Consider the following 20,603-nt stretch of genomic DNA (forward strand, 5'->3'; position numbering starts at 1 on the left):
GAGCCAATAGTGAGGATTATGTAATTTGTCGTTTTAGAGATAAAGTAATGGGAGTTACTAGGCTCATGAGGTCATCCGATGTGTTTATGCATGAGTCACTCTTCCAACGGATTCCAAACAAGGCTAATGAGACTCATGCAGAGATGCATTGCACCAATTACTTTATGAATGGTTCTACTTCAGATCTACCTCCATGCCTGAATGATTGAGTCACATTTAATGCAAAGATATAGCAGAAGAACCCATCTTAATAGAAGCTAATGAAAAGAAGCAAAATAGAGCTGGAAGGACTTCTAGCTGCTTGCCTCATTGTATAAAAGGAGGCAGGCAGCTAGAATGATAGAAACATAGAACAATGGGCCATCAAGTCAATTCCCTTGCTCAGTTCAGAATATTCAGGCAAAGTATACCAAACAGGCAGATGTCCAGTCCATTTTTGAAGATGTCTGGGGAAGGAGGATAGGACAGCTCTCTTACTAATAACCAGCCAGGGAATAATGAGACCTGTTGCAGAAGGTGGTTAAATAAGGGTCATTTTATCTCATCTATATTGTATTTAAGTTGGTTTGAACTTGGAAAGGAGCAAGAGGGGAGGAGCAAACTGATGTAGGTGAAACCTTTGACTCCTAAAGGAAATAAAAAAACTGGGTTGATCCTGGGCAAACCATTTACTGGGAAAAAATCCAGAGCACTCTATCCCAAGACCCAGGACTTTACAAGTTAAAGAAACTCCTAGACAAGCGTCAAGGGTAGATTCATTCCTTATCCACATTCTGGGTCTCAGGGCCTGAGTGGGCTATTCCAGAATCCCCAGAAATTGGGGAGATAAGTTTGGGAAAAAGCAGTGTGGTATAAGGTTTGCTTTGGGTCAAATTTTGCTTCTCCGCATCATTTTTTCTTGTCTTTCCTTATGAAGAGCAGAAGTAATCATACAGAGAGAATAAACATATTTCATAATCTTTTTATGGTTTTAGGGTCCCAGGATCAAACAGTGGCATTTCTAGTTAAAAGGTTCACAGCTGTTAAGTGACTGGAAAGAATTTTGTGTGTCAATCAGAATAAGCAATGCACACTATATGGACAACAATTTCAGTAAATATGACTAAGTATATTTTTCCATGTGCATTATGAGATTAAATACAGGTTATTTAATTTGTGCAGTTTATTATAAATTGCAGACATCCACCTTTCTTGCTGTGGTATTGGCATCAATTTGGGATTCATTTACTTAACAAGCAGAGTGTGCATAACCTTGCTTGTATGGATCTTTGGGACAAAACCAAAAAGAATAGAGGAGACATGTTAACATTAAAGCTGGGAGAAGAGCCAATGAGAATACGCAGCAAGGTAAAAGTGAAATTAAAAAGAGAGGTAGACAGCAAGAAGAAGGAGAAGAAGACAAGACAGCTTGCATCAATCCATGAGAGTGCATCTAAAAGGCTCCTAAGTAATCTCTGGTAAGAATCTAACTTTCTTCATCGTAAAAGTGATTCCAGAATGAGACAATAAGTCATGTAAGATACTGGTTTCTTTTTGGGTATTTTAAAGGCATGCCTGCTGTTCTTAAAGACTTGGAATGGCAGAATTTATGTTTTGCCTCTGTGAAATTCGATTTCCATCCGTTTGATCTAATTTGACTGAAACTGTTGAGGGCTAAATCAAGGGCCATCTATTTAAAGCAGAGCACACCAGCCCTTTGTACTCTAGAAGCTTGGGGGAGAAAGACATTATTGGCCCAATTTTTTTCCAGGGATACTTTTACGGCCCATATTCTCCAAAACGCTCCAGAGGAAATGTTGACCCTTATTATTGAATATCCATGGACTGACTGAAAGAAGCTATATCTTCATATTCTTATCCTTTCAAATACAGCACTAATATGTGAGGAGAGTATGAAAAAAAAGATTACGTAAAACGAAACCTTATTACATATGTATGTTAAAATTACAGTTTCCTCTGAAATGTATCCTTTAGCAATTTTTGCAACCAATTTGTTCCTCTTTCCTTAGGTGTAACACCTGAAGAATTCACACATTTCTAAATGTTCTACAAGAACATCTAGAAAGACACATACAAAGAATTAGGACTGATTTTGGTGGGAGGCAAACATGCTAGCTGACAATATGGACTCATGAGCTGACACAGGAGCATCCTTCAGATATATTCTCTCCTTTAATTGACTTTATACCCTTTCCTTTTTCAATTACTGCCCCCAAAAGCAGGTAATGATATGAGCAGCTGGTGAGAACATCCTCACTTTTCATGTCCTCAACAAACAGTTCTGTCAAAGATATGAATATCAGAAAATTGTTTCCATCAAAATCTTAAAATCCGGTCAGTCACACATGAAGGAATATAATCCTTCATATAGTTTATACTGGGGTGTGTGACTCAGCAGAAACCCATGTTGTTTTTGGTTCCATTTTCAACTCCCCCTCCCCAGTTCTGTTAATTGGGAAGCTCTCAAAATGGGGAGGGGGATTCTGCTTTCATTCCGGTGAAATTCAGTGAATTGGAGCCAATTGAGAAACTTTACAGACTTATTTCTCTGTCCTCTGTAGCCCTATCAGCATGAAACACGCCTTACTTGTAGGCCACATCTATGACTGCAAGCTTGTTAAGTTTCAGAACGTTTCAGCTATCCACAGTCAACCAGACCTCTGACTGGCTGAAAAGGAAGTGAAAAACAGAGAGAGAGAGAGAAACCTCAACTCCCATCATGTCCTGACGTAACCAGATAGCTCACCAGCTAATTCAGAATGGGAAAACCAACCACAGTAGAATAAAGATGAAAATCAACAGGGTGCCAGAACTTGAAACCCACCAGTTGTCTTCTCCTCTAAACCTGAAAGAACTCAGAGAAGCCATCAAGCGATGTAAGACTGGTAAAGCACCTGGCCTAGATGACCTGATGATGGAGCAAATCAAACACTTGGGGGCCAAAGCTGAAAACTGGCTTTTGAAATTCTACAATCAATGCTTGGCACACAAACAGATTCCCAGAGCATGGAGGAAAACTAAGATCATTGCTATTTTAAAACCTGGTAAAGATGCCTCTAATGCCAGGAACTATCGACCAATCTCCCTCTTATGTCATCTATATAAAGTCTATGAGAGGATGCTATTAAATCGACTAGGACCTGTTATCGAACCCAAGCTTATTCCACAACAAGCAGGTTTCAGACCAGGGAAAAACTGTACAGGTCAAATTCTTCATCTGACTGAGCATATCGAGGAAGGCTATGAGAAAGGCTGCATTACGGGAACAGTTTTTCTGGACCTTACGGCAGCCTATGACACGGTGCAACATAGAAAAATGCTGCAAAAAGTCTACCATATCACCCAGGACTTTGACTTTACAAAAACTGTACAGACCCTCCTAGAAAACCGCAGCTTCTATGTGGAGTTTCAGGGCCAGAAAAGCAGATGGAGGAGGCAAAAGAATGGTTTACCCCAAGGTAGCGTTCTTGCACCGACCTTATTTAACATCTTCACGAACGACCAGCCACAACCACCACTCACAAAGAGTTTTATATATGCTGATGACCTTGGCCTCACAACACAAGCGAAAGATTTTGAAACAGTTGAAAAGCAACTCACTAATGCCTTGAAAGATCTCTCCAGCTATTACAAAGAGAACCACCTGAAGCCTAACCCTGCCAAGACACAAGTGTGTGCTTTCCACCTACGTAACCGTGAAGCCAACAGGAAACTGAAAGTTACTTGGGAAGGCCAAGAGCTTGAACACTGTTTCCATCCTAAATATCTTGGTGTCACCTTAGATCGAACACTAACATATAGGAAACACTGCACGAACACCAAGCACAAAGTAGCTGCACGCAACAACATCCTGCGGAAACTGACTGGCAGCTCATGGGGTGCAGACCCACAAGTAATAAGAACATCAGCCCTGGCCTTGTCTTTCTCAACTGCTGAGTACGCCTGTCCTGTCTGGCAAAAGTCTGCACATGTGAAGCAGGTGGACATAGCACTAAACGAAACATGCAGAATAATCACAGGATGCCTTAAACCTACACCTGTTGATAAACTCTACAAGTTAGCTGCATTGCCCTCCTGACGTGCGACGGGAAGTTGCTGCTAACTGTGAGAGAAATAAGGTCGAACATTGTGAAAGCCATCCACTGCATGACTATCAACCTCCTCCCACTAGACTCAAATCAAGGAAGGGCTTCATGAGAATCACCATTCCTCTTGATGTTCCTCCAGCAGCAGCAAGGGTGTCCCTCTGGGCAGCTAAACCAGGCAATTCCAACTGCATGGCCCCCCACGAGGGTCTTCCTTCCGGGGCAAACCAAGAATGGGCAACTTGGAAGTCCCTGAACAGACTCAGAAGCGGAGTGGGCAGATGTAAAGACAACTTGGTGAGGTGCCACTACCTGGAGGAATCCTCCACCTTGTGTGACTGTGGAGCAGAACAAACAACTCTGCATATGTATGCTTGCCCACAATGTCCTACCTCATGTACAGAGGAGGAGTTGCTTAAAGCTATGGACAATGTGGTTGCTGTTGCCTGTTTTTGGTCTAAAACTATTTAGTTGCTTGTGATTTCCTCTTTTTTTTTTCATTATTTTAAAAATGTATTTGTTATGCAATGCTTTTGACAAGAAATAAATAAATATGTTGACAACAGATATTTATCATTTCTCCAGACCAGCACATTTGGCAACCTCAATGCCTCAAAACCTGCACATACTTGAGGACAATATATGGTGGGGCAAAAGTCTAAGCATCACACCATCACAGATAAGGGCTGTTTGAAAAGCCCTGTGTTGGATCTGTAGCTTTTAAAACATCCTCTGTCCTGTCCTTTTACCATCAAACTACTTTTTTGATGATATATCAGATCACTAATATTGCTGACAGTAGAACACTGGAAGGTTCAATGACCTGGCATGACCTGCATCTTCAAGTGTCAAAATGAATACAGTCATAGTTCCAGAGCTTTCTAGTTTCAAGCTGCTCCTTTCCAAAGGGGCAGCTTGAAACCAGGCATTGTGTTATATCAGAAGCTTGACATCATTTTCCTTCTTCAATACAAGTTCTTTTTTTATGTGTAAACAATTTATGAGTGATGTTAAGACCTGTTAAAGGTGAACCAGCTGGTTTTCAGTTTTCCTATCATGCACTTCACCCACAATGGCTTCAAAACCTCACTGATGTGGTTATTAAAACAGAAGTGTTATTGCTGTATTTTCGTAGAAACCAATGCAACTGACATTTATTAGTCTTACCCCAAGCATCTTATTCTATTGCTAAATTACTGTTTCAGATTAGTGACAAATCTTTAATAAAAATAACACACACAGAGAGAGAAATACACACAGAGAATGTTGCACATTCAGTTAGAAAAACTGCAGAAACCATCCCATATCACTTTTTTCAAAAAGATGGAGAATCCTATGTCTTTCCTATATCTATGATTTAGGAAAGACAAATGCACAGAAAGATTTTAGCATTTTCCCCCCCAAAATGTTTCAATCAGTCTCCTTTTAATATACACCCAATATCTACTAGGGCTATGCACAGATCCGTTTTTCAAAACAGGCTTTGGCTGTTTTGGCTCTTTTAGTCAGCTGTAATGGCATGGGTGCCCCACAATTTTTTTTCTAGCTGCAACAGATCATGTTAACCGCAGCTACTTTTGGTTTCATTTGTCTACACGTGGACCACGGAGAGGCAGCCGCGCAGCCGCACACCCACACGGGGTTCATTGTGAGCCCTGCCTGTTGAGCCAATCAGAACAGAAGAAAGCCACGAAGTGTCTTTTAGAGAAGCTGGGCCTCAATTTTTCTGTTGCAAGCAGGTTTCTGAGAGAGACAAATCATGCTCCAGTCCACTGGTGATTTAAATGCTGCTTGAAGCTCTGCATCACTTGCTTTGCTTTTTAACTCAAATAGCAATAAATAAGAGTTTACTTTCTACACACTTAAGAAACTGCTACTGATTGTGGCTTTCACATGAAACAAGCTTCAAATGTGGGGTGGAGGTATCTTCTTGCAATTTCTAAATTCCCCATAAAATGAGGAAGATATATATATATATATATATATATATATATATATATATATATATATATATATATATATAATGGCTAGTGCTCCTTCACGTGGTGTGGCTCCCACTGAAATAAGTGTTTAAAAAGGGTGCCTTAACTCAGCTTCATTGAAAGGGTGTTGAGGAGAAATGATGCCAGAAATCTTAATTCTGGTGTCTTAACCCAGGCGTTATTGAAGGATCTTAGGAGAAACAATGCCAGAAAAGGTGGTTTATTAAGTCTGATGCCTTAAACTCGGGTGTTATCGAAAGATATAAGGAGAAAGGATCCCGTCAATGGGTGGGATCTTCCCAGACCAAAAACAGGTCTTTCAGTGGCCAGATTGAAAAACAGAATTTTGCCTGCCATAATTTGGGAGGTTCCTGAAAAACAGATCATGGGGACCACTGAAATCCGGATGGGGTTTAGCCAAATTGCACACACTTAATATCTGCATCACAGGGGGGAAAAGACCACATTTATTAGTCACCAGGTTCCATCTATTTTAGCTGTAAATGGACCAAGCATTCTATTAGCTGAGCATCTCATCCAAAATGTGAAATTTAGGTGCTTCTTTGTGGAAATATATATTTGTAATGACATTTGTATGTAATGATTTTTCCCATCACACTCCAAGGCAGCATACAGAGACTCAAAGCAGCTCACAACTAAAAGCATTTCTATACAACTTAAAATATATAAATATACAGATATAAAAACAAATTAAACAATTCAGGTTAAAACAATCTTCTGAACAGGATTACAGACTTTTATGCTGATATGTTTGTATACAAACTGAAAAAAAATGATAGAATATAGTGCTTGTTACCTCCCTGGAAGTGAGGACTCTCCTGGGACTTGAAGAACTCTCTTCAGACTATTTTATCCAATATCACACCAATTAGAAGATCTTTTTATATCTTTACTCTATGCAAGGCAAGATATATATGGGACCATTTCTGTGGCTCAAGCAAACATACAAATGTATAATTAAGCTAGTAAACCTATTCTTTGCCAAGACCGAAAGAAGCTTCCACAGGTCAAGGGGAATGTGCTATTAGCAGGGAGGCTCACCTTAAACTAAAAAATTGTTTTCTGTACTCTTAAAGAAAGCATACTTCAAAAGTGTCTTTTGACACTGAAGCTACAGTGGGTCATGAAGTGACCTAAGCTAAGGATGCAAACCTCTTTCAATGTTACATTCAATACAGTTGTGGCTTAGTTCTGTTTAAGTGTTATCACAGTTTGTGAACACAGATTTAGAGCCCCCCCCCAAATATCTCAATGAATGTATATACAGTGTGAGAAAACATTAGAGAAAAGATCAAGCTACTGAAAAGAAGTTCCTTTACAGTGAAAAATGTTCCTTTACATTTCCTTGTCCCACCAAAAGCCAAATCACTTTCACTTGCTTCTAGAATAATTTGGAGAACAATTTTATTACACACTAGCTTGGGGCCCCTGCGGTGCATGGGTCATTTGAGAGAGGCATTGTTTACTGTGTTCCAAGTGTAGACTCAATCCAATGTCAGCTGAGTTCAGTGGGTGTGGGTGAACTACAACTCTCATATGGAAGTCCCATCATCCATGGTCCATCCCTCTCCAAACAGTGCTAGGATGTAAAGTAGGTCATGGGGGCTTTATGTGCCAAGTTTGGTACTGATTTGTCATTGGTGGGAGTCACAGTGCTCTCAGGAAGTGAGTGAAGGTATAGCAAGTCTCATTGTCCTTGGTATGTCCACCCCAAAACTGCAACAGGACATAAATTGAGTCATGGGTGCTCTGTGTACCAAGTTTGACCTTGATCAGTCATTTGTATCAGTTGCAGTGGTCTGAGGAAATGAGTGAAGGTACTGTAATTCTCATCATCTTTGGTCCATTGTTCCCTCAAATCACAGGAGGGTGTCAAGTGGGCCACATAGCACATGTGTGTCAAGTTTGTTACAGTTTCATCATTCATGGGCATCACAATGGTCAGTGGAAGGTGAATTGGATGAAGGTACTGCAAATCCCATCATCCTTGGTCCATCCTCCCCCAAACTGTTGCAGCGTCTAAAGTGTGTCATTTGGGAAATGTGTGCCAAGTTTGGTTCAGTTCTGTCATTTGTGGCAATTGCAGTGGTCTGAAGAAGTGAAAGAAGGTACTGTAAATGCCATCATCCTTGGTCCATCATGCCCCAATCTGCACATAAAGGGGGTCACATGGGTTCTGTGTGCCAAGTTTGGTCCAGTTCCATCACTGGTGGGCGTCACAGTGGTCCGTGGGAGTCGAAGCGATTGAAAGTACTGCAAATCCCATCATCCATTGTCCATCATCCCCCAAATGGTACCAGGATGTAAAATGGGTAATGGGGGTTAGGTGTGCCAAGTTTGGTCTAGGTTAGTCATTCCTGGCGGTCACAGTGACCTGTGAAAGTGGCGGCCAATCAGAAAGCTGCCACATATATACATACAAACACTCACTTTTATTATAATAAATAGATATAGATTGTCAGAGCTGGAGTGGACACAGTGTGTGTTTCATTTGTTAGATTCTAACAATTAGAATAAGCCATTCACAGTAATGTTGGTAACTGCTGTAACTCCCAGAAGCTAGATTTGACAGCTTTGAACAGAACTGAGTTTATATTCTGGCAACATCTGCTGGCCATCTTTATGATGACAGAAAGGAAACATAGGTTTATTTTTAGGATTTTTATTAGGCAGAGAAGATATGTATCTCCTGGTCCACTAGCATCTATAGTTTTGCCGTAATTATCATTATGTTTTTTTAATGAGAAACAATTAAGAGTGCTTCCTTAAGGCATTAACTATGGAAATTTTACTGCAGTTAGAGGTTTTCTACTTCCTTTTGAGCATCAAAAAACAAACCTCCATTTCCTCATGTGAACACACCCAGGTTTTAAATTTTGTTAGCATGTTAACATGTGGCTTCCAGAAGGAGCCACAAAGAAAAGTCAGTTTTCACGGATCTAGTCTTTTTGACTTTAAAAAAATAAAGTCCAGAAGTTATACTGATTATTAATCCCTTTTTAATGACATAAACACTCCCCCTCCTCTCTTTTTTACAGTGAATTTCTATCTTGACTTCAGGTGAGTTAGAAAGGATATGAGAAGCATGGGGACTAATTTGGGATCATAGGAATTTGCTGTATACTAACAACGGAGATGACATTTGACATTTTCTTGAGTTTTGAGAAATTCTAATGAGAAGAATTCTAGTTGGAACCCTTTTCTTTGGGACTCTGCAAAATTTACATGTAGCTGATTTGCACAGAAAACAGCATTCTTTATATAGAAAACAGTGCGCACTGTGCAGAAATTGGCATTTTTATGCAGAAACGTTATATGTGAATTTTGTGCAGAATAAATGCTAAACTGTAAATAGTTTTCAAAAATGTAATTGTTTGCAAAAATGTTCTTTTAGCAGGAAGCAAGCTGCTACAATTACCTGTAGGGGTGTGCGATTTATCAAAAATATGTAAGTAAGTAAGTAAGTAAGTAAGTAAAAGTTTATTTGTATACCGCCCTCTCTCCCGAAAGGGACTCAGGGCGGTTTCCAATATAAAATCAGCATAAAACATTGTACAATAAAACACTGAAAACACTATAAAACGCAATAAGAATTAAAAACAAAAACAAAACATAACAATTGACTAAAACAATCACATTAAACAGAAGGAATATAATCACTCAAATAACATATGAATCTGAAAAGAAAAAAGAAAAAAGACCACTGGGATGGAGGAGAGGATGGCCTGGAGGGACCAATAGAACTAAAATACAATGTTATATTCTAAGATGCTTTGGGGCAAAGGAATATAGTGCAATGTTTCAATATGTCCCATTTTCAGTCCCATTTTTGTCTCTCCCCCCATTCCATTTATTGAGAAATATCCGAAATTGAGAAGGGTATTACCATTCTGTGATCTATCAGCCAGAAGTTCTCTATATGTTCTGGAAAGATCTGGCCCATTGGCATCAATGGAGGAACTTGTGAGACTCCTCTTTCCGTCATTTTTATGGCTATCAGGACGAAATATCAGGGGATTAACTTGGACTTTTGCCCAACTTTTATTGGGGGAAAGGCCTTAATTTGTGTTGCAACATACTTTGGCAGCAAGCATTTTTTTTAAGATGCAACAGTTTGAAGCTAGTTTGATGTGCTCCTGACCTCAACTGCTACATTCCATTGAAATAGGGCTCCACAGTCACCTACGTCACCATCACCAAGGCACTACACTTGGAAGGCCATCTTACTCGGACTACGAGGATTGCTTCAGCAAGCAAGCAAGCAAGCAATTGTAATAGCCTTAAATAGAGATTTATCAATGCATAATTTTTTACCATCTATGTCTCACAGTAAAAAAAGTATTCACAATGTTCTTTTTTCCATCATGGGTGTTTTGGACTTCAACTCCCAGAAATCCCAGCCAGCTTACCGGCTGTTAGAAATTGTGGAAGTTGAACACTTGGAGTGCCAAAGTTTACCTGTGCCTTGTAACCTTTCACTGGAGCTTTGCTAGAGATAAAATTTGTATAGCATTTGGAAATATTACAATTACGGTTGTGAGTAAAATTAACTTTTGGCATCTTGAGAATAGGTTATGTTGAATGACTTGTCAATGAAGGTTTTTTTTCACTGACTGCTAGAGTGAAATCAGCTATAAATCATAACAAGCTGAATTTGAGAGAGGTAATTTCTACATTCTTTACAAAAAGAGCCTTTCTTATTCCTCACGTCAAGTGATAAACAAATATAGAAGTGACTCATTTCATTCCTTCATACATAGAAGAGGGAAAGATGGAAAGATTTATCTGACTGTTTGAAACTTTTGCACTTATCGACATGTACTTTTTAAAAAATTGAAATATAACTCAAATAACTGCATTTTTCTTAAAGGTCAACAGTGCTCTCTTCTATTTGATAATTCTTGCCAATAACATAAAAATCCATTTATGGATACAGTTTATTGGTTATACAGCTGTTGTTGACAAAGTCTTGCAAAGGATTATTATGGCACACTGCGTGCCAGGAACCAAGGTTTTGTTTGAAATGCTGCAGAGTTCTGACCCTGGAATGCAAACCTCTGCCATCTTAACATTGTTCTTGTTCCAATTGTTTTAAGATGGGGTGGGGTGGGGGAAAGTTGAGAGAGTGAAATCTCAGTCTGTGTTGTAAGCACATTAATGAGCTAGAGTCAGAATTCCTCCTTTCCCCCTAGATTTCTATTGTTGCTAAAGTTGAGAATCATTTCAAAGCAAATGTGATCTGTTTTCCTAAGTCTATGGCATTTAGTCTATGTTCAGGAATTGTGTGTCATCTGTATTCTTCCAGGATCTCTCTATCATTTGGGACAGGTCTCTAGAACAACTGTAAAATATGCCATTGATTAAAGTAAGAAGCAGAGCTAACTTACAACATTTTAGAATAATGGAAAAAAAATAACAGGTATCTTATCAGGCCTAAAGCAATTATGACTATCCATTTCAATAATGTCATATCGACTTTTTCCCCAGAATATAGTTTTATATTCTTTGTCAGAGTAGCACAAGCACGAGAAAAGTATCAAACTAACAATCAGAACTACTGGCTATTAGGCATGTGCAAATTCCACAGAATTGTCGTTAATCGGAATAAAATTGTATCTATTTTGGGTTCCGAATGGGGTTCCGAGGTGGTATGGTGATTCGGAATTAACCTTCCAATTCAAAGCGTTGGATCCCATTTATTTAATGGCCTGAGAAAACCTTCGGATATATGAGAAAGCATTTTTTAATTCAACCAAACTTTGTTTGCAGGGAGGAGCAGCTTAGCCTAGGCTTGTCTCCTTGCCCAATCAGTGCTGAGTCTTGGCAGAAAGGGGAAGAGCATTTTCTCTCCAGTGGCTAGCATCCGGGCTTAATAAGAGCCCCATAGAAAGAAACCAAGTCCTGAGCAGTTTCTGTCTTGGCTGGGGCTAGCAACGGGCTTAATAAGAGCTCCATAGAAGAAAACAAGTCCTGAGCATTTTCTGTCCTGGCTGGGGCTAGCAATGGGCTTAATTTCATTAGGATAGCTCAAAAAATAAGGGAGAGAGAAGCCCCTCAAGCTTCCCCATTGACAATAATGTTTTCCTTCATGCGCATGCACATCTGCCATTAACGAGGAACATACAAAGATTTGGAAGTTTTGAAAAGTTTTGAACTTTTTGCCTTCAAAATTCGGAAATGACTTTAGAAATGAAGCGCCAGCGCCCCCTACTTTCGAAGAGAGTTTAGAACCATTTATTTCCCTGGATTGCACATGCCTACTGGCTATAGTGACCATTCCAATACTTCTTGGCTCAAGTAAGTCATTAGATTTATATTGGACTCATTTAGACCCAGTCATCTGACCATCTCCTACAGTGCAGCTAATCATCAACTTTGTTTCCTGAACTAAATGCAATGATGAATTTTAAACTTCCACTATATATCTAACTTTTGTTTGGTGTATTTTAATATGCATTTTATGGAAATATGTTTCAATGTATGTATTCTACAGAGTATTTTCAAATGGTTATATGTTTTGATTATGTGTTTCAGCAATGTTGTAACCCTCCACAAACTGTGAGGAGAGGCGAATAAGAAATAACATTATTGTTGTTGTTGTTGTTGATGTTGTTTTTTTGATACACAAGATTAGTACTCAGCAAACAAGATCCCTATGCTGGTTGTTGTATTGGATCACAACAACAACAGTTATTATCCTGTCACTGCTTCTATTGTCTTATCAAGGAAATCTCCCCTTCCCAGAACCACCCTTCCTAATAACTTCATCGATTATTGTTCCCCTTAGTGCCACTTCACTTTCAGAAAAGCCCCCTGCTGTAGGAAAGGGGTTGGCATGGACACAGAGGCAGACTCAAGATTCCGCCAATAAAATAATTTATTTAGTTTCCCATCACACTATCCACCAGTCATGAACTGCAAAACATGACAACAGTGAATGTATTGTGACCCAATGATACCACAGATCTTGTACTGATCTGTACAGGTGTGCAATTTATTCTGTTTTCGGTATCTGGATTTTGGCCAAAAAGAGCCAAGACAGCCGAATCAACCAGATCCTGTTTTGAAAAACAGATCCTTGCACAACCCTACCAATCCGAGCAATGTCTATTATTTTCAGATGTCTATAAATTGTCAATGTCTGTAACTGAAAAGCACGTCAGATCTGGGAGATTTCCCTAGCATTCTTCCTTGGCCAACCAGAACAATAAAACTATCTTTGACTTTGCCCTCCACTCTGCTAGTCTTCATTGGTGTCAACTGGAGCTGGCGTGCTGGGATAAACTCTGAAATTTCAGACATCAAAAATGTGCATGCTTCTGCATGTCTGAGTTCATGTCACCATCTTTTACTAATAAGAGGCACAATGTTCCATGGATTATGGAAATGGCAGTTTCCAGACATGGATCTAGACAAACCACCCTAAAACCTTTCCATGGCTTTTGTCAGATTTTTTGTAGTTCTATTGGAAGTTGTCCAATATTTCTTGAGCACCTTTTGTTCAATTACCAACATGATAAATCCCTCCTGGCCTCCAAATTAAGAGAAGAACACTGTGTTCAGAGAGTAAAAATAACCATCTAAAGAAAATTACCACTCCATTAGACTATTACATATGGGGTCTAAAATTGTCTGACTGCACCTCCTCTCTTTGGGTATAAACAACAACAACAACAACAACAACAACAACAACAACAACAACAACAACAACAACAACTTTATTCTTATATCCCACCACCATTTCGCTGAAGGGACTTGGTGTGGCTTACATGTGGACCAAGCCCAACATAAACAGGATTACAAAGTAAACACAAATTAAAAACATAAACATATAAAAACATAATTAAAATAATTAAAACCAGAAAAATAAAAACATCATAAAATTACATCAGTTAACATCAACTTACCAGAAGCTGGAAAAGGAGTGTGCATTCAAAATTCAAGAGGGCAGGGCAGGGACTTGTTCAAAACACAAAGTATAGGGCTGGGAATAAAGTGCTGGGAAAATCAAAACAATAAAAGGGCTGCACAGACCTGTTCAGGAACTAAACCATAATTATTCAAAAGTACATTGGAACATTCCGAGAAGAAAAGTGAATTTGTTCATGTAGAATTGTTCAATTTCTATTTATAATTTTGTAGTGACATAAAAGTCATAGATTTATTTTAAGCCAGGTGGACATAGGACTGGATAGTTTCATTGCTTGCAGAGATCATATCACTTTACAGTAATTATACAAATCAGTTGGCAAAATCACATAAAGAGCTTGAGAGCACCATCACTCTCCAATGCTTTATACTCCAATGCTCATATACATACTTTTTTTTTTTCTTTTTGGCCACAAGATGGCAAAATTTAACCAGGCTAAGAAACTCAAGCTAGGCTTTTCAGACTTTAAGGCATTCCAGTGCCTTTTCATTTACTTTCCAGAATTGGGAAATGAAATAAAATAAAAGATCACTTTTCAATTGCTTTATATAATTTTATATTTTAGACGTTGCCATCATTTTTAGATGAAAGTGAGAACTGAAAAAGGATTTTTCTCTTTCTACATATAAATAAAATAATAGCATCTAGTATATGTGTTTTGCACTTGGCTAATTCCAAAATCCAGAACTGAATTAAGGTAATTCAGGGGAGTTTTGGAGATGTCTAAACTGAAGTGAGCCTCTTTCAAAGAGGACCAATGCCAAGTGGAGGAGGAGGGGACTGTTCTATGGGTCACATGGTGTTTACATTTTCTTCATTTGTTCTCAATGGTCAAAATGATTTTTGAAATATACAGTGTATTTTTCAGTAACAGATTACTTGTAAAACATAATTCATTTTGATACAAAATGATTCAAAAGATAAAGGTCTTCCAAAGTAGATAAAATACAATGACTCCCAAAGATATTTCAGCCTTGTGCATGTAAAGAAAATGCGTAGACACAAACAATATTTCTTCAAAATCCAAATCACGCTCTCTATTATGTTTGCAGTATCAAAATCCACAGCAGCATATTGATACTGCAAACATAATACCTGAAGCAGAGCCATCAATAAAGAAATAATAAAACATTTGCCGCTTACCAGAAGAAGGGTTACCGAAACTGGGATAAAACCCGGGAATCAGTTGTAAACGGCATAAACAGATATATTACCACCTACTCCAGGCAATAACCAGCTACTCAGGATCTACACCAACATTGACTCTGTCTCCTTAGCTTTACTGTTGTTTTAAAACCTGTGGAGTCCTGAGGAATCCTTTCAGAACTGCAGAGATTCTGAATCGGTTTGCCTTTAAGCCAATCTAATCCTTTTAGGACTGCAGAGAGTTATATCATTTTGTTTGATTTATAATACTGAGTTAGATACTTTTGGGTTATATACCAAAGGACTGAGCATTAATTCTGTGAATGTAATATGTATATGATGCTCTAATATACATATTGTGTACTATTTATGTTTTGAACCATTATTGTGTTTTGTATAGCTCATTACTTTGATGTTAACACCCCAACACATTGGAATAGATGTTCAACAGCAACTACCAATATGCAACTTTCTAAAAGTTGGTGGGAAGCATTGTTGTATAGTTTGTGCATTGTGTCCCCAACTCACAGGGTTAAACAGCAAGTGGACATCATATAATTTTGAGTCATTCCTTCTTATCCCAGTACCATTAACTTATCGTTTTCCTTTTCCCTACTCACAGATCTAGTAACAATGTTTGCACATCTGTTGCCTGTTCAGGATACTTACCTGCAAAAGCCAATAGATGTTTCTCACTTTAGAAGCAGAAAACATAATCATGATATTTAACATTCATAGTAGCGATCTCCCAGAAAATTATTTCAACCCAGAAGGAAATCTAAGAATGGAAGTGATACTATGTTTTATATGTATAACACACTGTATATATTCATGTAGTAGTTTAGAAATTTTAGTCAAAAATCACCCCTCTAAAATGAGTTGAGCCATCAAAAGTTCAATATAGCTGCTCAAAAAATAGGAATCATCTTTTTTCTCTGAGTAGGATAGTGATAGGCAAAAGTTCAGTTCTTTTTTGGAAGAACCCAAAGGAAGCGCCAACTTCCTTTATGCTCTCTTGTGGCCATTTTATTTATTTATTTATTTACAGTATTTATATTCTGCCCTTATCACCCCAAAGGGGACGCAGGGTGGATCACAATGTACATATACATGGCAAACATTCAATGCCATTAGACATATGACATACAGACACAGGCAGAAGCAGAGACACAGAAGCAATGTAACATTTTCCAGCTTCTGGCTTCATGAGGGTATGCTCGATTCTAGTCACAGGAGGAGCTGCTGCTTCATCATCCACTGTGACATTGAGTCCTTGATGGAGTACTTCCTCATTCTTTCACATACTGCTGGACGTTTTTATGGTGAAGTAAATTAGTTAAATTAGCCTCCCCACATAAAGCAGTACCTCAATTTCCTACTTGACAGATGCAACTGTCTTTCGGATTGCTTAGGTCAACAACGAGCTAGGCTGTTTAATGGTTGGGTGTTCAATCCGACCCGGGCCGGCTTCGAACTCATGACTTCTCAGTCAGTAGTGACTTATTACAGCTGGCTACTAACCAGCTGCACCACAGCCTGGCCCATTTTGAATGCTTGGGAGGGAAAATGGTGGCAGATCTTTGATGCTTTCCTTCAAAGGAGTGCCAATAGGATAGAGGCAGGTAGTGCTTCTTTTATGTTCACCCAGGATGGACTGAACTCTTGCCTTTCACCACTTTTCTCAGAGATAGGGAAGGTTGCTTTTTTGTTGACACTATCTCTTAATTTTTATCAAAAAAAATAAACCATCTCCTTTTCTGAATTGGCAGGTGGGACCTACTTACGTCTCAAATTCATCATTTTGGTCCAAAACCTTCCCTTAACTTATATATGAACTCAGCTTATACACAATAATATATAGGGTCAACTTTAAATATTCTATTCAATACCGTATGCTTGGGTTCAAAATAGATCTTGGAAGACTATACATTCAAATGTGACCAAAACAGGTACAGTTCTCTCAGTATAATGGCACATAACCATGCACAACAACTCTCTAAGTGCTCCTTAAGCATTTAACAGATCTTTCACTGCTATTTCTGAGTTATTCGATCCTCAATGAAAAGAGCAGAATAGAAAACGAATTGTCCCATTCATTCCACTGATATCATGCTTTCTTTAGATCTTTTAATGATGAATATTATATTTCTAGCTACAGGAAATTTATATTTTTATGCCAACAGTGAGGGGTTAACATTATTAGATGGTTCCAATAGTATGTTTTAATGATTCCTGACAAGCAAGTGATTGAAATGAGTGAATAAAAAGAGCTGTTTTGCTGATGACTACAGATTAAATATTACTGGTCATTTTAAAAAAAAAAGTTAAGTGTTTTGCATGCAAATCAAAGAAAGAGTTTTTCTTTAAATCTTATTTATTCAACCAGCTGAGACCAAGTGTGCGATTCAATAGCAATAGCAAACTCACAAATTTGGAAATTTTAAGATGCCTTGTTGCTGAGCCTCCTGATATGCATTATGAACTCCACTTTACTTCTGGTATAAGTTATTTGGATTCTGTTTTTACATCCTGTCTTTTTTCCTTGCTTGTGTTCTGCATTATCCTATTCTTTATGACAAAGTATTAAGATGAGAGGAGCAGAGAAAGGAACAAATCAAAGTTAATTGTGAGTTTTCTTGATGTCTAAAAATTAATTCCATGCCAACAGCATGAGATGCATTTCAAATTAAACATAAGCCATATTTGTGTATAATTTAATTTAAAAAACTCATTGTTGTTGGGTCCTTTTTGAATTTTTGCTTGTTTGCTTGTTTTTAATTTTAAGTCTCAGCTTGTGAAACTGCATATCAAATAAATATATAATATAGCATAATAGAAGACTGATGGCGGAGTTAAACTCTTGCCCATTGACATGGAAATTCTCTGCTTCAGTTTTGGACCAGTAACTGTTACTTGGCAGAAATGTGCTCAGAAATACTTTTCGAGGTTAGGAAAGATGAGGATTGTGCCTGTCGGTCCATTATCCAACTCTATACTGTTGGAATAAAATTTGAACAGACTTTATTCCTAAGTACATGTACACCACAAGCAATGTGTGTATAGAAAATACACAAATTGTATTTCTTTCTCTTTCTCGCTCTCTCTTTCTTTCACAAACTTTCTTTCAGGGTTCCTGTTAAAATGGAGGAACTAAAATAGAGGAGAATACATGCAATTGTATTCCTGTCTCTTCAGAGTACATTATCTGCAGAACGCCCTGCTCCCTGGTGGAAACAAGCATTTATATCTATCAAGATGACTTCTATTTCATAACCTTCAACAATGGAAAACATTGTCTTGGATGCTCATTTTACAGTACCTTGACTGCAGTGTGCTTGCTGTTCTTCCCCAGTCTGAAAAAACAAATGGAACATTCTTGCATTTAAAGATATGCTGCAAAATATGTAGCTGTCCTATATATCATTGTTTAGCTATACAGTCCCTCAACAATATAAAATCTTAATAAAATAGCTGTATGAGAAATTTTAAAAATCGGAATATGTGGTCTTAAAATATATAAAGTGTATGTGATTTTTATGTTTGGGGTTGGAGCCAGAATGTACCTGGGAGTATATTTTTATTCTCTTACCACCATCCTCTGTCACCCCCTGATTTCTGAAAGAATGACTGGCCTCACTATAGAAATGGTCTCAGACCGGCAAAGAATCCCAGGGATGATGGGGTCATATTGGACCTGGACAAACCCCAGGGGTTGACATCCTTCCATCATGCCACTGAATGTTAACAGCATGACAGGGATGGTAGCAAAAAAGTGTAAAAGGTATGTGTGCCTTGGTATTGGTAACTAGGAAGGAAGCATGTCAGACCTCGTGAGAAGAGCTAGGCCTCAGATGAGGCCTTCCGCGTTTGCCGAGGAGGGAGGCAGCAGCGGGGACCATCGCCTCCTTCCTCGGCAAAGGTCTCATCTGAGGCCTAGCTCTTTGCTGAGGAGGGAGGCGATGGTCCCTGCCACCGCCTCTGCCTCCCTCCTTGGTAAATTTACACGGGGGCGCTGTCGAGACCTCGATAGCGCCCCCCCTTGACGTGTACCCAATGCGACCGCTTCAACAGCCTCCACGTTGGACTGTGCCTGGGTGTGAGTCTATATTGGCCAGTAAATAAACAGCCAGTCTAAAGCAGAGATGTTTTAGGAGGGCCTCAAAGGCAGCCACATACAGCCTCCCAAACCCAATGCAGCGGTGGGTTGGCACCCCCAAGGTCTAGTCAGGCTGATATTACATCTACTCTGCTGGATTGTAACCTCCCTTTGTGTCACACCTCAGGCTAGTTTCACCTTGTTATATACACCAGGCTGCACACAGGTTGAAGTCTTTTGTAGTTTATTAGGAAATAGAAAATAAATAGTTCTTTAAAAGCAAAAGTAAAGTTCCAAAAAATAGTTACAAAACAAGGCTTCAAAGAATAATCCAAGAAATCATGAACATGAATCCCATGAACATGAACACACATAGGCTGCAAGATAATCCAGGAAAATGAGAGCTTGCTTCTTGGCTTGAGCAAGATGTTGCTTTGACAAAGGTTTGTCTCCCAACACACTGTTTTAATACCCTTTGCAAAGCATGAAAGCATTTATTTGGCCTCTGACCTCCTTCTTGTTTGCTATTCTCACACTCCTTCGAAGCCTGAATTCCAAACGGCCAGCTCGATCTAAAGATTCCGTTTCATCAAGGCCAGCCAGCTCATTAGCATCAATCTGCATGCTATCAGACTGAGAACTGTCCTCCTTTTCTGAGTCAATTTGCACCTGGCTAGTTTCAGTATCATCAACACCATTCCCTGCTGTGGGAAAGACTCCCTGTTCCTCATCTTCTACAATGGGGACACTCTGAACCTGAATTCCATAATTCCCATCAGAGTAATTTTGAACCTTAATCCCATAATCCCCATCAGAGTCACTCTGAGGTTACAGCTGAGTCCAACACCTTGCATGTCACTGTTGCCACTCCCAATCGACCACAAAGCTTCTGACTAATGTGGTCACCTATTCTGGTATCAGTAGAGGAGCCCACAGAACCAGGAAGAAGGAGGAGACCAATCTCCTTCTTTCCTTCTAGTCATACGGGCACCTTGATTTCAGAACAATATGCTAGGACCTCACACAGGGCTCTGTGGTCAGCTGAGAGTGGTGAAACTGACACAATCCATCCCTTTTCCCCTGCACTGATGAGAGTAGGGAAAACATGTTGGCACTGGTGTTTGGATCAAACCCAGTACAACTGTCCATGCTGCCCCAAAGCCGCAAGATACACTGGAATTTCAAGCAAACTTTGGAGCTTTCCCTGACATTGTTTGAAGCAAAGAGAAGGCAATTTATCCAAAGATAACCCACAATACTGAAAATAAAATGACCAGGTATCACTATGTGTCAATCCAGATTTTCATGCTTCTTGGGCCCCTTCTACACTTCCCTATATCCCA

At 39.0% G+C, this 20,603-nt stretch overlaps 1 long non-coding RNA gene across 1 annotated transcript; it reads left to right on the forward strand.

Annotated features, from left to right (window-relative positions):
- Positions 1-1,204: 1,204 nt before the first annotated feature.
- On the forward strand, positions 1,205-18,662 carry LOC134299116 (uncharacterized). Its single transcript, XR_010006253.1, has 2 exons — positions 1,205-1,457; positions 18,293-18,662. It is a non-coding gene; the product is annotated as an uncharacterized LOC134299116 (long non-coding RNA).
- Positions 18,663-20,603: the final 1,941 nt, after the last annotated feature.

Source organism: Anolis carolinensis, chromosome 5, assembly GCF_035594765.1.
Source record: "Anolis carolinensis isolate JA03-04 chromosome 5, rAnoCar3.1.pri, whole genome shotgun sequence".
Taxonomy (NCBI): domain Eukaryota; kingdom Metazoa; phylum Chordata; class Lepidosauria; order Squamata; family Dactyloidae; genus Anolis; species Anolis carolinensis.